The sequence below is a fragment of the Callospermophilus lateralis genome, chromosome 7, assembly GCF_048772815.1.
Source record: "Callospermophilus lateralis isolate mCalLat2 chromosome 7, mCalLat2.hap1, whole genome shotgun sequence".
Classification (NCBI taxonomy): Eukaryota; Metazoa; Chordata; class Mammalia; order Rodentia; family Sciuridae; genus Callospermophilus; species Callospermophilus lateralis.
Genome location: NC_135311.1, coordinates 38,358,533 through 38,377,754, shown reverse-complemented (window position 1 = coordinate 38,377,754; position 19,222 = coordinate 38,358,533). Strand labels below are relative to the sequence as shown.

Here is a 19,222-nt window from a genome sequence, read left to right as displayed (position 1 = left end):
ATACTACTCTGGCATTTCTGACTCCCTGCAAAACTCTCTCAAAAGGAGAATTAGGATTCAGTTTCCCTGGAGTAAACTGTGAACTCTTTTTTAAAAAAATATTTATTGTACTTGGATACAATATTGTAGTTGTAGTTGGATACAATATCTTTAATTAATTAATGTATTTTTCTGTGGGCTGAGCATCAAACCCAGAGCCTCACCTGTGCTGGGTGAGCACTCTACCACTGAGCCACAACCCCAGCCCCAACTGTGAACTCTTTTTTTTTTAATTGTTGGTTGTTCAAAACATTACATAGTTCTTGATATACCATATTTCACACTTTGATTCAAGTGGGTTATGAACTCCCATTTTTACCCCATATACAAATTGCAGAATCACATCATTTACACTTCCATAGATTTATATATTGCCATACTAGTGTCAGTTGTATTCTGCTGCCTTTCCTATCCTTTACTATCCCCCTCCCCTCCCCTCCCCTGCCCTCTTCTCTCTCTACCCCCTCTACTACAGTTCATATCTCCCCCTTGTATTATTTTTCCCTTTCCCCTCACTACCTCTTGTATGTAATTTTGTATAACCCTGAGGGTCTCCTTCCATTTCCATGAAATTTCCCTTCTCCCTCCCTTTCCCTCCCACCTCTCATCCCTGTTTAATGTTAATCTTCTTCTCATGCTCTTTGTCCCTACTCTTTTCTTAGTTACTCTCCTTATATCAAAGAAGACATTTGGCATTTGTTTTTTAGGGATTGGCTGGCTTCACTTAGCATAATCTGCTCTAATGCCATCCATTTTCCTCCAAATTCTATGATTTTGTCATTTCTTAATGCAGAGTAATACTCCATTGTGTATAAATGCCACATTTTTTTTTATCCATTCGTCTATTGAAGGGCATCTAGTTTGGTTCCACAGTCTTGCTATTGTGAATTGTGCTGCAATGAACATCGATGTAGCAGTGTCCCTGTAGCATGCTCTATTTAGGTCTTTAGGGAATAGACCGAGAAAGGGAATAGCTGGGTCAAATGGTGGTTCCATTCCCAGCTTTCCAAGAAATCTCCATACTGCTTTCCAGATTGGCTGCAACAATTTGCAGTCCCACCAACAATGAATAAGTGTACCCTTCTCCCCACATCCTCGCCAGCACTTGTTGTTGTTTGACTTCATAATGGCTGCCAATCTTACTGAAGTGAGATGGTATCTTAGGGTGGTTTTGATTTGCATTTCTCTGACTGATAGGGATGGTGAGCATTTTTTCATGTACTTGTTGATTGATTGTATATCCTCATCTGAGAAGTGTCTATTCATGTCTTTGGCCCATTTGTTGATTGGGTTATTTGTTATCTTGTTGTCTAATTTTTTGAGTTCTTTGTATATTCTGGATATTAGGGCTCTATCTGAAGTGTGAGGATTAAAGATTTGTTCCCAGGATGTAGGCTCCCTATTTACCTCTCTTATTGTTTCTTTTGCTGAGAAAAAACTTTTTAGTTTGAGTAAGTCCCATTTGTTGATTCTAGTTATTAACTGTTGTGCTATGGGTGTCCTATTAAGGAATTTGGAGCCCAACCCCACAGTATGTAGATCGTAGCCGACTTTTTCTTCTATCAGACGCCGTGTCTCTGATTTGATATCAAGCTCCTTGATCCATTTTGAGTTAACTTTTGTGCATGGCGAGAGAAAGGGATTCAGTTTCATTTTGTTGCATATGGATTTCCAGTTTTCCCAGCACCATTTGTTGAAGATGCTATCCTTCCTCCATTGCATGCTTTTAGCCCCTTTATCAAATATAAGATAGTTGTAGTTTTGTGGATTTGTTTCTGTGTCCTCTATTCTGTACCATTGGTCCACCCGCCTGTTTTGGTACCAGTACCATGCTGTTTTTGTTACTATTGCTCTGTAGTATAGTTTGAAGTCTGGTATCGCTATACCGCCTGATTCACCCTTCCTGCTTAGCATTGTTTTTGCTATTCTGGGTCTTTTATTTTTCCATATGAATTTCATGATTGCTTTCTCTATTTCTATAAGAAATGCCATTGGGATTTTGGTTGGCATTGCATTAAACCTATAGAGAACTTTTGGTAATATCGTCATTTTGATGATGTTAGTTCTGCCTATCCATGAACAGGGTATATTTTTCCATCTTCTAAGATCTTCTTCTATTTCTCTCTTTAGGGTTCTGTAGTTTTCATTGTATAAGTCTTTCACCTCTTTTGTTAGGTTGATTCCTAAGTATTTTATTTTTTGGGGGGATATTGTGAATACAGTGGTTGTCCTCATTTCCATTTCAGAGGATTTGTCGCTGATATACAGGAATGCCTTTGATTTATACGTGTTGATTTTATATCCTGCCACTTTGCTGAATTCATTTATTAGCTCTAATAGTTTCTTTGTAGACCCTTTTGTGTCTGCTAGGTATAGAATCATGTCATCTGCAAATAGTGATAATTTAAGTTCTTCTTTTCCTATTTTTATGCCTTTAATTTCTTTCATCTGTCTAATTGCTCTGGCCAGTGTTTCGAGAACTATGTTGAACAGAAGTGGTGAGAGAGGGCATCCCTGTCTTGTCCCAGATTTTAGAGGGAATGCCTTCAATTTTTCTCCATTCAGAATGATGCTAGCCTGAGGCTTAGCATAGATTGCCTTTACAATGTTGAGGTAAGTTCCTGTTATCCCTAGTTTTTCTAGCGTTTTGAACATAAAGGGATGCTGTACTTTGTCGAATGCTTTTTCTGCATCTATCGAGATGATCATATGGTTCTTATTTTTAAGTCTCTTGATGTGGTGAATAACATTTATTGATTTCCGTATATTGAACCAGCCTTGCATCCCAGGGATGAATCCTACTTGATCATGGTGCACAATTTTTTTGATATGTTTTTGAATCCGATTCGCCAGAATTTTATTGAGGATTTTTGCATCTAGGTTCATTAGAGATATTGGTCTGTAGTTTTCTTTCTTTGAAGTGTCTTTGTCTGGTTTAGGAATCAGGGTGATGTTGGCCTCGTAGAATGAATTTGGAAGTTCTCCCTCTTTTTCTATTTCCTGAAATAGCTTGAAAAGTATTGGTATTAGTTCCTCTTTAAAGGTTTTGTAAAACTCTGCTGTATACCCATCTGGTCCTGGGCTTTTCTTAGTTGGTAGTCTTTTGATGGTTTCTTCTATTTCCTCAATTGATATTGGTCTGTTTAGGTTGTCTATATCCTCCTGCCTTAGTCTGGGCAGGTCATATGACTTAAGAAATTTATCGATGCCTTCACTATCTTCTATTTTATTGGAGTATAAGGATTCAAAATAATTTCTGATAATCTTCTGTATTTCTGAAGTGTCTGTTGTGATATTGCCTTTTTCATCCCGTATGCTTGTAATTTGATTTCTCTCTCTTCTTCTCTTCGTTAGCATGGCTAAGGGTCTGTCGATTTTATTTATTTTTTCAAAGAACCAACTTTTAGTTTTGTCAATCTTTTCAATTGTTTCTTTTGTTTCGATTTCATTAATTTCAGCTCTGATTTTAATTATTTCTTGCCTTCTACTTCTTTTGCTGTTGTTTTGCTCTTCTTTTTCTAGGATTTTGAGATGAAGTATGAGATCATTTATTTGTTGTTTTTTTCTTTTTTAAAGGAATGAACTCCAAGCAATGAATTTTCCTCTTAGAACTGCTTTCAATGTGTCCCATAGATTCCGATATGTTGTGTCTGTGCTTTCATTTATCTCTAAGAATTTTTTAATTTCCTCCTTGATGTCTTCTATAACCCATTGATCATTTAGTAACCTATTGTTCATTCTCCAAGTGATGCATGTTTTTTCCTTCCTTCTTTTATCGTTGATTTTCAGTTTCATTCCATTATGATCAGATAAGATGCATGGTATTATCTCTACTCCTTTATATTGTCTAAGAGTTGCCCTGTGACATAATATATGATCTATTTTTGAGAAGGATCCATGTGCTGCTGAGAAAAAAGTGTAACTGCTTGATGTTGGGTGGTATATTCTATATATATCAATTAAGTCTAGGTTATTAATTGTGTTATTGAGTTCTATAGTTTCCTTATTCAACTTTTGTTTGGAAGATCTGTCTAGTGGTGAGAGAGGTGTGTTGAAGTCTCCCATGATTATTGTATGGTGGTCTATTAGACTCTTAAACTTGAGAAGAGTTTGTTTGATGAACATAGCTGCACCATTGTTTGGGGCATATATATTTATGATAGTTATGTCTTGTTGGTGTATGGTTCCCTTGAGCAGTATGTAGTGTCCCTCTTTATCCCTTTTGATTAACTTTGGCTTGAAATCTATTTTATTTGATATGAGTATGGACACTCCTGCTTGTTTCCGAAGTCCATATGAGTGATATGATTTTTCCCAACCTTTCACCTTCAGTCTATGTATGTCTTTTCCTATCAAATGCGTCTCCTGTAGGCAGCATATTGTTGGGTCTTGTTTTGTGATCCATTCTACTAGCCTGTGTCTCTTGATTGGTGAGTTTAAGCTATTAACATTTAGGGTTATTATTGAGATATGGGTTGTTCTTCCAGACATATTTGTTTATTTATGTTACTAAACATGGTTTGTTTTCCTTTTTGATTATTTTCCCCCCTTACTGTCCTACCTCCCACTGTTGGTTTTCATTGTTATTTTCCATTTCCTCTTCCTGTAATGTTTTGCCGAGGATGTTTTGAAGACATGGTTTTCTAGCTGCAAATTCTTTTAACTTTTGTTTATCGTGGAAGATTTTAATTTCATCTTCCATCCTGAAGCTTAATTTCGCTGGATATATGATTCTTGGTTGGAACCCATTTCTTTCAGTGTTTGAAATATGGTATTCCAGGATCTTCTAGCTTTCAGAATCTGTGTTGAAAGATCAGCTGTTATCCTGATTGGTTTACCCCTAAATGTAATCTGCTTCGTTTCTCTTGTTGCTTTTAAAATTCTCTCCTTATTCTGTATGTTGGGCATCTTCATTATAATGTGTCTAGGTGTGGATCTCTTATGATTTTGCACATTCGGCGTCCTGTAGGCTTCTAGGATTTGGGATTCTGTCTCATTCTTCAAGTCTGGGAAGTTTTCTCGTATTATTTCATTGAATAGGTTGCTCATTCCTTTGGTTTGGACCTCTATACCTTCCTGTATCCCAATGACTCTTAAGTTTGGTCTCTTTATATTATCTCATATTTCTTGGATGTTCTGCTCATGGTTTCTTAGTAGTTTTGCTGAGCTGTCTATGTTCTTTTCAAGTTGAAATACTTTGTCTTCATTGTCTGATGTTCTATCTTCTAAGTGTTCTACTCTGCTGGTAGTATTCTCAATTGAGTTTTTAAGTTGGTTTATTGCTTCCTGCATTTCTAGGATTTCTGTTTGTTTGTTTTTTATTACCTCTATCTGCCTGTATAGTTGATCTTTTGCTTCTTCGATTTTTTATGTAATACATTGTCGAAGTGTTCGAAGTGATCTTTCATTGTCTGATTTTGCTGTCTAATGTCTTCCTTGAGACTCCAGATCATCTGCAGCATGTATATCCTGAATTCTTTGTCTGACATTCCATCTGCTGCAGCTATTACCTCTTCTAAAGTTGAGTTGACCTGCATTGCTTTTGGTCCTTTCTTTCCTTGTCTTTTCATATTGCTCGTGTTTCTTTCTGCTTGGTGAAACTGTTGTGTTTTTGAAATTTTTCCCCTATATATTTATATTGCTCTTGTATAGTTGAAAAGTCTCCCTTGCAGGGGCGGGCGGCAGCTCTGCTCCTCCTCCAATTGGGGTGATCTGTCTACCACGCTGGCGGGCCGCTGGGACTGTTCTGCTGGTCGGTCGCAGGTCTGCCTACCTTGGAGGCGCAGGCAGCGGCTCTGCTCTGCCCCTCCTCCAATTGGTGTGACGTGTCTACTACGTCCGCGAACCCCTGGGCCTGTTCTGCCAGTCAGTCGCGGATCTGACTACCTTGCAGGCGCGGGCGGCGGCTCTGCTCTGCCCCTTCTCCAATTGGGGTGATGTGACTGCCACGCTGGTGGGCCGCTGGGCCTGATCCGGGCTCAGGAAGTGGCTCTGCTCTGCCCCTCCCCCAAATGGTGTGACGTGTCTATCACCCCGGCAGGCCGCTGGGCCTGTTCTGCCAGTCTGTCACAGGCCTGCCTACCTTGCGGGCGCGGGTGGAGGATCTGCTCTGCCCCTACTCCAATTGGGGTGACGGGTGACGTGTCTACCACACCAGCAGGCTGCTGGGCCTGATCCGCCGGTAGGTCGCAGGTCTGCCTACCTTGCGGACTCGGGAGGTGGCTCTGCTCTGCCCCTCCTCCAATTGGTGTGACGTGTCTACCACACCAGTAGACCGCTGGGCCTGTTCCGCTGGTTGGTCGTAAGTCTGTCTACCTTGCAGGCTCGGGCGGCGGCTCTGCTCTGCCCCTACTCCAAATGGGGTGGTGAGACTGCCACGCCGGCGGGCTGCTGGGCCTGATCTGGGCTCGGGGAGCGGCTCTGCTCTGCCCCTCCCCCAAGTGGTGTGACGTGCCTACCACGCCAGCATGCCGCTGGGCCTGTTCCGCCAGTCTGTCCCAGGCCTTCCTACCTTGCGGGCGCAGGTGGAGGATCTGCTCTGCCCCTACTCCAATTGGGGTGTCTTGACTACCACGCCAGCAGTTCGCTGGACCTGTTCCGGGAGCTGGTGGCGGCTCTGCTCTGTCCCTGCTCCAATTGGGTTGACGTGACTACCACGCTGTCGGGCCGCTGGGCCTGCTCCGACCGCGGGCGAAGGCTCTGCTCTGCCCCTACTCCAATTGGGATGACGGGTGACGTGTCTACCACACCAGCAGGCCGCTGGGCCTGATCCGCCGGTAGGTCGCAGGTCTGCCTACCTTGCGGACTTGGGAGGTGGCTCTTCTCTGCCCCTCCTCCAATTGGTGTGACGTGTCTACCACACCAGTAGACCGCTGGGCCTGTTCCGCCGGTCGGTCGCAAGTCTGTCTACCTTGCAGGCTCGGGCGGTGGCTCTGCTCTGCCCCTACTCCAAATGGGGTGATGAGACTGTCATGCCGGCGGACCGCTGGGCCTGATCCGGGCTCGGGGAGCGGCTCTGCTCTGCCCCTCCCCCAAGTGGTGTGACGTGCCTACCACGCCGGCATGCCGCTGGGCCTGTTCTGCCAGTCTGTCCCAGGCCTGCCTCCCTTGCGGGCGCAGGTGGAGGATCTGCTCTACCCCTACTCCAATTGGGGTGTCTTGACTACCACGCCGGCAGGTCGCTGGACCTGTTCCGGGCGCAGGCTGCGGCTCTGTTTGGCCCCCGCTCTAGCTGGGGCGACGCGACACCACGCCGGCGGGTCGCTGGGCCTGTTCCGGGCTCCGGCGGCAGCTCTGCTCCGCCCCTCTGGCCTCCACAGTATTCAGCAGGACCCGGACAGAGAAACAGTTTCCGTGGGTTCTTTATCCCTGGGCCAGAGCAGTTCCGGGAGCCAGAATTCGGCCTCTCCGGACTTGGTGCATGCTCCGACAGGAGCAGGCTCCAAGAAGCAGTTTCCATGGGTTCTATAGCCCTGGGCCAGAGCAGCTCCGGGAGCTGGAACTCCGCCGCTCCGGGCTCGGTGCGTGTTCTGATAGGAGCAGGCTCCAAGAAGCAGTTTCCGCGGGTTATTTAGCACTAAGTCTGAGCAATTTGTCTGCGAGACGCAGACAATTGTCAGCCTGAAATTACCTGTTCTATAGCTTAAAGAGCTGCGATCAGTCGAAAACAAGGATGGTGACGTCAGCTCTCCAAGATGGTGGCCGCTGGCTTCCTCCGTGGTCTGACCGGTGTGGAGAACTGAGCTGGACCGTTTTCTTCCCCCGTCTCCAACCCAGAATTCAGCTCTGAGCTCAGCAAATGCCTAGCTGGCAGGAGCCCGCAGAATCAGCATCGCTGTATCTCTGCGCCACCAGCCCATCGTTTCCCAGCGCGCGCTGCAGACTCCAGCCGCAGGGCGATCTGCCGAGCAAGCAGCGTGACCCTCCGTACGGACAGATCGCTCGCGTTTGGGCCCCCGAAGCTGATCCTCGTGCGATAAAAATCCTTCCACTAGGTTTTGGAGCACCCCAGTTTTGCTGGAAATTCCTAACAAGATAGCTTTTAGCCGTTCTAACTCGTCATTTTCCCTCACAGTGACGCAGTACACGGAGTTACTGCACTCCCTTCGCGGCCATCTTGAAGCATCCAACTGTGAACTCTTATGAACATAAATTATGGGCATTTCTTCTCAGAACTGACGTGTCTCCAGCCTTTCAGAGGAATCCAAACATTTTTTTCTGTTAAAAGAAAGAGTTGTGGCCAAACCTATTAATATAAAGATACAGGAAGGAAAACAAAAGATCTTTTCATGAAACAAAATTTGATACTTACCTAATGTGGACCTGGGAATGCTGACATCCTCTTTAGCAGGCAAGGAAGTGCTATCATTTCTGGAGGTATTTGCATTGATGCCTAAAAATTGGAATAGTTGTGGAATTTAGGAAGACACAGGAACTATTATCACAATGGCAGGACTTGCAATATTCTCACACAGTTTCACATTAAAAGTTATTAAACTTATATACCTGAAATGTAAGCAAGAAATGCTGCAGACATGAAGTCTACATAAGTCTAGAGTTCTTACTTGATCAGTTTGCTCTCCCAGATTGGGGCTCAAGGAAGTAGCTTTAGCTTGTTGGTTAGAGATGAGTGTTTGAGTCATCATTAAGTCTTTCCCTCCTAAATGCTGGCGTACAGCCTGTAATTCTAAATTTCTTTCCATTAGGGCTTGCACCATCTTTTCTGCAGCAGCCTAGTGAGAAGAGGTCACAAATAACATTAGAAAGATATTGCAGTAAAATAAACACAATTTGTTTTCAAGTGTAATTGCTTAAAGGCCAACCATTTAGAAAAAGCTATTGGGGTGCTGGGTTTGTGGCTCAGTGGTAGAGCACTTGCCTAGCATGTGTGAGGCACTGGGTTCAATTCTCAGTACCACATATAAATAAATAAAGTAAAGGTCCATCAACAACTAAAAAATTTTTTTAAAAAATCTACTGGGACCCTAAGATATAGTTTCCTTGATATATAAAGAAAAACAGTCAAGTGAGTAGAAAAAAAAGTTGCTCATAGGCAAAATGATGAAAAAAAACATAACACATTTATTACAGATAAGAGAAACTGAAGTAGATTCTGCTAGAACTCTATTGGACTAAGTGTTAAGGTTCCGGGTTGAATTGGTGTTACAGATGTCTATCTTCACTCTTACTTGTTTCTTTGCCCTGGATTACTCTTCACCTTTATATCTGGATGGTTTGCTCCCTTCAGGTCTTTGCCAAATGTCACCTTATCAGATTGGCCTTCCCTGAGTATCCTGTCTAAAACAACAATCTTGTGAGTCACAAGGCACAAATATTCAGTTATGAGTACGTTCTAGGGATCTAATGTACACCACAGCGACTACTGGTAATAATGTTACATTGTTTACCTCTATTTGCTAAGACAGTAGATCTTTAATGTCCTCATTCCTATCCACACATAGGAAATAACTGTTTCCTAAGACATTGTATCCATCTACAACTAAAAAAGTATTTTTTTAAAAAAAAGCCATTTAGGTGATTCTTCTGCATGTAGCACTTGAGAATGCAGAAGAGTATAACTAATACTGTTGCTGAATTTAAAATCTTCAGTCATTTCCATTAGCTACAAGGTTCCATTATTTTATTATCTGTTGTGTAGTAAAAAGATGTAGAATAAGACTAATTCTTTCAAATAACAGAAGTTAAAAATAAACTTCAAAGACTTAGTAGCCTCTTGTCAAAGACTTAAATGATTCACAATAATTTTTTTTAGGTCTCTTCTAGAAGTGATCATTGAAGTATGTGGCAGGATGTTTCTAACAAAATGTGTATTTACTTCAGTAGGCCAGGGAATTGGAAGAGTGGAATATCACTATCCCATGATACAAGAAAGCATCAGAAAATATTGTGGTAACATATCATAGGCAAGTAAGAATGCAGCTTCCTCCAAAAACTGATTCTGAGCTATTGGTCCTTAATATGCAGCATAAGTCAACTAGTAGTCTTTGCCCTTAAGGAAAAAGATAAAAATGAAGGGAAAAATAAAAAAAAATATTTCTGAAATAGTTGTATACCATTATTTCGAGATTAACACTCAATATTGAGTATGGGAATGTATTCTCTTCATGTCCTTTCCAAACCAATCATTTTTTTTTCCTCCTGAGATAGGAGAGGAATACTTTTGGGGGGTGAGTACCAGGGATTGCACTCAGAGACACTCGATCACTAAGCCACATCCCCAGCCCTATTTTGTATTTTATTTAGAGACAAGGTCTCACTGCATTGTTTAGCACCTCACTTTTGCTGAGGCTGGCTTTGAACTCGAGATCCTCCTGCTTCAGCCTCTCAAGCCACTGGGATTACAGGCGTGCACTACTGTGCCCAGTGAAAGAAAATATATTTGATTGTAAGTTTTTCCATACCTCAAATGGAAATATAAAATGTCACTCAAGTCTTGATGGTTTAGAATTAAAATCAAAACACTCCAAAACTCCATACCTTGTTGTCTTAAAATGATCAAAGCATTAAGAAAAAATCAATGTAGACAATGCAGTTAATGAACACGTATTTTTGGCACATTTCCAAATGTGGTGTTTAAAACACATTTAACACTTGGATGATTGATGTAAAACTGAAATCTATTTAATAAACAGCAGGAGAGAAACTATGGAGTTTCTCCATATATCATGTAAAATGATATTCACATGTTACAAATGATATTTTTCTGGTCTCCGCACTAGTCCTTACCTGGCTCTCCTGCTCCCTGGTGCTCACAGACTGAAGCAGAGCCTGAACCTCCATTTCATGTTCCAAAGCTTGTTTGCTCCGATCACTCAGGAGGTCCTGCAGCATTCCTTTCTTTTTGCTGTAAACGCTGGCAGAGCTCCTCAGCTATTTCACTCTGTCCGGGTCCCAGTTTGCAGAGCAATGTTGCACTAAGATCCTAATGCAGAAGGAATGGTGTAAGATTTTGGAAAAAAAAGTCCTTTCTAACACATATTGAAATGCTTATAAGAACTGTCATGGAAGAAAGAGCTTTGAGGTTCTTGAGAATAAGCATCATATTTTATCCACTTTTGTTTCCCCGCATCTAGCAAAGGCCTATGACTCAGAAGGCTAGACATGCTCAATGAACAAACACTAACAATATAAAATATATACAGTGCCAACTTCCATATTGTTCTCTGAAATAAATTCTTCTCTTATTTGCTCAGGGAACTTAATAATTAATGTTAGGAGAACAAATGGACACTCAGCCCAAGTGTTTCATTTTTTTTCTCCCCAGCAAAAACTTTTAGGGGAGCAACAAACAGAAAGTTAAAAAGGAATAACAAAAACTGTTTTAATAAGCAGGCTGATGCAATTCCTATTTCTATATTGGTGGTTAAAACTGTGAAGCCAAACTGCCTGCGTTGAATACTGGCTCTGACACTTAACTAGCTGTTACCTGGATAAGTTAACTTCAGAAGTCTTTTCCTTGTCTGTAAAAAAGGGATAATATTATGTCCCTCATATATTTGTGAGGACTCAATAAGTTACTGCCCATTAAGCTCTTAAAATAGTACCTGACCTGGCAAGAGCACCATAACTAATAAAGGTTAGTTATCATATTATAGATGCATATTTTTGATCACATTAATTCTCACATAATTTCTTTCAGAAAGATAAACATCATCTTAATTTTACAGGTATGGGGAACAAGTCTTAGGGAAAGTCAATTACTTGCCCAGAAAATGAAATTAAAAACTTGGATAACTTGCTTCCCAGACTTCTAGAGTCCTAAGTCAAGACTGAAATCAAGTAACCACTAAGCCAACTGCTTTTAAGCTAACTGAGGTCTTGCCTCCACTTTTTTGTTCTTGTCATGAAGAGATGTCTGTAACTGCTGAATGATACTCTCTTGTTCCTTCTGCCAGTGGCTAACTTTGGTTCCCATTTCTTCTTGTAGCCACTGGAGGTTATTACAGGTAGCAGTTAACTGTTCAACTTCTAGGCCTTTGGCCCTCAGGAGACTCTCGATGCTCTGTAGTCACAAAGAGTTCAATCATAAGTTAAAAGAGCTATTCTATACTTCTCGTGATAAATGAGAAATTAGATCCATCTTTAAATTAACACCTATTGACTTTTTTGAAAGAGGAGAAAACTAAGTAACAAATCTAACAACGCCATACAAATTTATTTTTTGTTTTTAGAAACTCTTAACTAGTTTGTGGAGAGAGAAATACTAGGCCCATGATAAAATGGAAACATTATAGAGGAAGTAATTTCTCTGAAGAGAAAGTAAATGACTCCTTTAAAAAATGACAGATGGTTAGTTATATAAGATTTAAAATAAGTGTGTAAATAAAAAGCTCATGGTAAATGTTAGTAAAATAAACAAGTGTTCTAATTGCGGGAATACAGGGACGTGTATGCAATATTAACAAGATGAACAACAGTTATACCCTGGAAATGCTTCTGTAAAAGTGTATATGTGTGGGGAAGGGTGTGTGTGTATCTATATCCAAATCCCATTTCCAAAGATGAAAAATAAATTAGAACCATGTAAACAGAAATCAGTATTCACTGACTTCCTCTACAAAAACAGAAGTGCTGTAATTTCTCTGTTTTTTTTTCTAATTTTTAAGTTAGACACAATACCTTTATTTTGTTTTTTTTTCTTGTTTTTTTTTATTAGCTACACATGACAGTACAATGATCTTGACAATTCATACATTTGAATCAAATGGGGTATAATTTCTCATTTTTCTGATTGTATAGGTTGCAGAATCATATTGGTCATACAGTCACCTATATACATACAGCAATAATAATGTCTATTTTCTGTGATGCTGAGCATAGAATTCCATTCCTCATGTGTGTTAGGCAAGTACTCTATCACTGAGCTACAACCCCAGCCCTAATTTTTCCCTTTCTAGTCTATAATGATGGAACTAGTAAGTGCTATTTTTGTTTATATATATGTGTGTGTGTATAAATAAAAATAATATACGTGTGTGTATACCCCCACACACATATACATATACCTTATAAAGCAAATACTCTGGTTTTCAGAAAATGATGGAGGAGGCTGATGCTTCAGGCTTAGAATGCAAGTGGGAGAGGAATACCAAGTCAAGACAGATTTTGCTCTTACATGCATGGCAGCTTCATTAGAAGAGAGGACACTGCACAATCTCTCTATGTCATGATCTCGCTCTCTCACAGCAAGATGAAGCTGGTGCAGTTCTTTGTCTTTTTCTTCTAGAGCAGATAACTTTTCATCTATAGCCCGCTGTAACAAAAAGTAAAGCTCCTAATTTTACAAGGTTCATTATCCTGATTACCATTTACTCAATGAGCTTCAAAATATGAGAGAATGGAAAAGCAAAACCCAAAAGGACCAAATTAAGTAGACATAAATTTCTATGATACTCATGTACATAGAATAACCCATAGCCCAATAAGCAAAATCACAACACGTACCTCTAGAGCAATAGCTCTATCATGTATTCGTTGCCGAAGTCTCTCAAGCAACATTTCATTTGCTTCAGGGTTTTCTTCTGAATTATCTCGATACTGTAGGAGCTCCTGAAATTCCAAATGAGACAAAAGATATTCCTTTATTCACTTATCTATTATTAACTGTATTCCTACATTTTGCTAAGTAATCTGTCACTTAAGATAAAAAACATGATCATTTGCAGGGGGAAAAATTTAGCAGAGATAGCATTCATGTAAATTGTTAACTATTCTGCAACATACAACATATATAATACATAGAACTGATAACTAATCTTCAACATAGAACATACTAGCATGCTTGACAGCTAACTAGTAGGGAAACACAGGGTATATTGCTTGACTCTCTGCCTAATGGTGCAATAAAGATCTAACAAAGGAGGAATGATTTGCACTAATAAAAGACTAGGATTTCTGGGCTGGGAATATAGCTCAGTTGATAGAGTGCTTGCCATGCATGCACAAGGCCCTGGGTTCAATCCCCAGCACCACAAAAGACAAGGATTTCTTAAATGAAGAGGTCCTAGGGGTACATTCATAAGAAAAAAAAAAAAACACTTTTATACACAATATATGCATACAATGAAAAAAATCAGATACTCAGTGAAATATAAGCGATTCAATGTGAGTAAAGCTTAGAGTAGATGGCAGAACTGATCACTCTCCTTTTTTTCTCTCTCTCTCTCTCTTTTTTTTGTGGTAATGGGGATTGAATTCAGGGGCACTTAACCACTGAGCCACACCCCCAACCCTATTTTGTATTTTGTTTAGAGTTAAGGTCTCACTGAGTTGCTTAGCGCCAATTTGAATTCGCAATCCTCCTGTCTCAGCCTCCTGAGTCACTAGGATTACAGGTGTGTGCTATTGCGCCCGGTCTGATCACTCTTCTTAATATCGCATTTTTCTCTAAAACTTTCATTCTGTCATTTAACTTTCAGGAAATTTATGTACAGATGTCTTCTCCTATTAGATTGAGAGAGTAGCCAAATCTCTTTGTTTTCCCAACCCCTGGCATAAGTGTCTAACTCACAGAGGTGCTTACCATTTGCTGAATACTGGTTAAGTCTTTCAGGTCTATGCAGATGTTTCTTACTTGATGATTAGCATCTTGATTTTGATTTAGATTGTATCTACTTATTTAAATCTTTCTGATTCCCACAACTTAATATTCTACTTACAGCAGGATCTCAACACAGATGATAATACCTTCATATTATAGGAACAAGAATTTCAGAGCTCTATGAGTACAGTTTCATTGAAGTCATAAACACTCACCTGAAGCAGCTGCTCCTTGTGACTTAGACTATGGTTTAGGTGTTGAATGTTTTGTTCCTGGGTTCAAATCTCATTGTATTTTTCAGCCTCCAGGGTACGAAGCTGTTGGCTCTTATTCTGCAATTCTCATTGTAGCTGCTGCAAAGCTTTCCGCAATTCCTGAATTAAATATATTCCCTTCTTAAAGCAATCTAAAGTTTTTACATGGTCATTAAAATACATTAAAATTTTCAAGATATATAATGAAATATACAATAGCAGAAAGTGCTATTATTAATATTGCTATAGAAATTTGGATCAAATAGGATATGAAAATTGTGAAAAAACTGTGGGGGTAGTAGGAAATAAACTTGACATTAGAGTTCAATACTAACTTTAAATATTTCATGTATAAATTCCCATCAGAAGGGATGTAAATAATTATAAGTAATAAGTGAATGTTTTTTTTCACACACCCATGAGTTATAAGTAATACTTTGCATGTTTATGGTCTACACATTTATATAAATATGTGTGCAGATATTTATAAATGATAGGTATATATGCAACGTACTGTAAAAAAAGAAAGGGAGCTCTATATAACAATTAAACAAAACTTAGGATATGTTTCCTTTGTGGGCATAATAAAAAGTTGAGAATTATTTCTATCCCTATCCTTCTACCACTACCCCCAAACTATCAAGACAACTGAATTTTAATACTTCTAAAGGAAATTCAGGTCTCATACTTATCCTCCAAAGTACTAAAACAGGAAGCTGCTTCAAAAACTGTACTTTTAAATCTGAGTGTCAGTGAGTCTAAGAGAAGCTAGCACAAAAAAGATCTTAAGATCTTCAAACAAGACAGACTGAGAGAGTGAGAAAGAATATACTCTAAACCAAGAAGAAAAAGAAATTCATTTAAGAGTAATGTATTAGACATTTTTCAAATTACACGACTAATTGTACTTTCCATTTCTGAGACCTTGGACATTCTTCCCCACTTTTCTGTTTGTCTGACTTTCACACCTCCCCCTGCTTGCAGAACACCTCATATTTCATCAAGCTTTCCCTGACTCCCTCTTCAGCCCCTCCTACATATTCTTATAAAAATCCATACATGGCTCCTCTGCAGTATTAACCATACTGATATTCTGTTCATGTGCTTTTTTCACACTAAATTATAAGTTAAGAGGAAGGAGCCTGTGGTCTTCTCCATTATACTTCCACAATGTAGTCCAATATTTGGCACATGACACATGGGCAATAAATGTTAAACTGAATTACTCAGATTAAAAAAAATGACTCAAAGTTTGAGGTTCAACATACACAGTCCTGCTAAAAAGTTACTATCAGGGCAAAGTCAGCATTTGGGGCTACAAAGTGGTTAATGATTTACCTGGTTATGTTTCCAAGAAGCTTCTTTCTGCTGTTTGCTCTTGTTTGCTGCAGCTTCTGCAAATAGCACACATCGCTTGGCATCAGCAAGTTGGCGTTCCTTCTGTCCTACCATCCTCTGAAGCTTCTGTATTTCAAGCTGGCTGCAGAATAAAGCACTCTGAAGATCAAGCAGAGCCACCTGTTGCTGAGCTGGGGAAGTACCCTCAGAGCTCTGAAGAAAGAGAAAAAACTATCCTCAAGAGGAGGGCAAGCATTGAACACCTGAGAAGACTGTAAAGACAAAACATAAAACCAAATGGCACATGCCCAACTGAAGTCTCTCCCTATGACGTTCACATACCTGAAGCTGTCCAAGCTGGCTTTGGTGTAGCATTTCTCGAAGCTTTGCCATTGTGTCATTTTGACCTTCAATCACCTGGTATAACTCCTCAGTCTGAAAATGAGAGAGGATGCGCCAAACATGTTAACAAACTAAATATAAATTCAGTTATCTTGCCTGTTTAGTAACAGGATTCTTACAAAACACCAATTTAGGTTAAGATACAATTTTTCCAGGTTAAGATTTGTTAGTCTGATAATATATATTTCTACAAAATATAGAATACTGTCTACTTTGATGGAACAAATTGGTTTCTTACAGGTTCTTGATTGCTAAATATTTTATCTCGTTTTCCCTGCTTTTCAGAGTTTCCTTGAGGCTTTGAATTGTACCATCTTGCTTCTGAGATAACTCCTGAGCAGACTTTAGTTCAGAGCTCATTTCATTAAGTTTCTCTTGAAGAGTCTGAATTAAAAAAAAAATAGTTTGCTAGTTTGTTATGTCTAGGATATCTTTAAACTTTAACGCAACCAAAGTACTTCCTCAAAACCAGGTTCTGAAGAATTTTTTACCAAATAATACTTTCTTATTTTTCTCACATACAGTAACCACTAAAGTTTAAAGCCAATCAACACAAGGAAATAGAAATAAATGTGAAATACTTCCTTCAATACTCAGTTGCCTCAATTCTCATGCACCATGCTTTCTCTATAATGGTAGCTATAGTAGGCACTTGTCCACATGAGTCACTGTGGATTCCTCACCGAAGACTAAGGAGCTTCTACTATCTTATATAGGACGGGATACTACAAGGACTCAGCAGGCAAGAAACTCTGCATCTTAGATTGTGGCATTGTTTTTCTAACAGACATGAAAATTCATGAGCTATAAAGAAGTGAAGTTAAGCTAAGATCAAAAGCACAAAGATCAAAAAGTGATACCTTACATTGTTAAAGGTTGTGTGCAAGTTTTAATTACATTCCTAAACAATACCAGATATTGGAATCTGGGCAGACCTCGCTAAAATCTTGATGAGAAATAAAGGAAAGGACTAAACTTATAAGAGAAAGTTCCCTAGAGCATCAGAAGACCACAGAATTCACCTCTCAAGTCCTACTCGGGTCCCTGGTTGCACTAAACACCTGTGTTGGGAAGATCTGTTTTTTGACTAAATGCTTTGCCACAATTTTTACATTTGTAGGGATTCTCTCCAATGTGAGTTCTATTGTGACAAATAAAGCCTATTTTTCTATGGAAAGCTTTGCCACAATTTTTACATTTGTAGGGCTTCTCTCCAGTGTGAGTTCTTCTGTGGCAAAGAAAGGTTGATATTTGAGTAAAACCTTTGTCACATGCATTACATTTGTAGGACTTCTCTCCAATGTGAATTTTGCTGCAACAAATAAGGCCTGTTTTTCAATGGAAAGCTTTGCCACATTCTTTACCTTTGTAGGGCTACTCTCCAGTGTGAATTCTTCTTTGGTAAATAAGGTTAAATTTTTGACTAAAAACTTTGCCATATTCTTCACATTTATAGGGCTTTTTTCAGTGTGAATTCTGCTTTGTTTAATAAAAATTGATTTTTCTTTAGAAACTGTATCACATTCTGTCCATTGGTAGGGTATCTCTCCAGTGTGGGTTATTCTGTGGTAAATAAGACCTTTTTTTTTTTTTACTAGAAGCTTTGCAACATTGTTTATATTTGTAGGGCTTCTCTCCAGTATAATTTCTTTGGTGGTAAACAAGGCATGATTTTTTTATATGATTGCTGGTGTTTACTCTCACTTGTATTTTTCTGTATTTTCTTTTGTTGTAAATAGTCAAGATAACAATTTCTATATTTTTCTCTTATCACTTTGTGAAATATATGTTCTATGCCTTTTTCTGTTAAATATTCTTGGGTATGATTAGGAGTCATGACCAGGAAGGCCAAGTTTCTATAGTTCTCTAACATCACATTTCTATATATTTTTTTTCTGATCAAGCTGAAGGTATTCCAACTCCTCTTTGGTCAAATCAATGGCTACATCCCTGATTGATAACAATTCCATTTCTTTACTTTTGTGGTTCTGTATCTTTGTCCCTGATTTTTTTCAGCACCTGTGAGGCACAGAAACCTGGGGCTTCTGTTCTAGGAGAAGAAGCGTAGAAAAAAGAGTCAACAATCTCTATTGCATTATGAAGCTTCATTTTCCTTTTCTGAGGGCAGAAAAAATGCTTTTAAAAAATTTAAAATTAAAAACTCAGTGACTTTGAAGTTTTTTCTCTCAGAAAAATCTTCATATTTTAATAATTTTAATTTTTCATTCATCAATTTTTATCTTTCATTATTAAGAACTCTTCTTAAACTTAATTTGGGGGGATTGTTACTGGACCACATAACCAATGAGCCAGATCGCATCCTTTTAAATTTTTTTTATTTAGAGACAGAAGCTCACTAAGTTACTTAAGACCTTACTAAATCCTAAGGCTTGTCTTGAACTTGTGAACCTTCTGCCTTACCTCGTGAGTTGCTGATTATTACAAGCATTTGAAACAACATTCAGATTTTTTAATCTTCTTTACACCAGGCATGGTGGTATACACCTGTAATTACAGTAATTAGGAAGTCTGATATAGAAGTATTATAAGTTCAAGTTCAGCCTTCACAACTTAGTGAGAACTGGTCTCAAAATTTAAAAATAAATAAATAAAATTTTTAAAAAGGCTA

At 39.2% G+C, this 19,222-nt stretch overlaps 1 pseudogene; it reads right to left on the bottom strand.

Moving 5' to 3' along the window:
• The window catches only part of LOC143404204 (myomegalin-like), a 39,218-nt pseudogene extending 21,186 nt beyond the window's left edge, over positions 1-18,032 (bottom strand).
• Between the last annotated feature and the right edge of the window lie 1,190 nt (positions 18,033-19,222).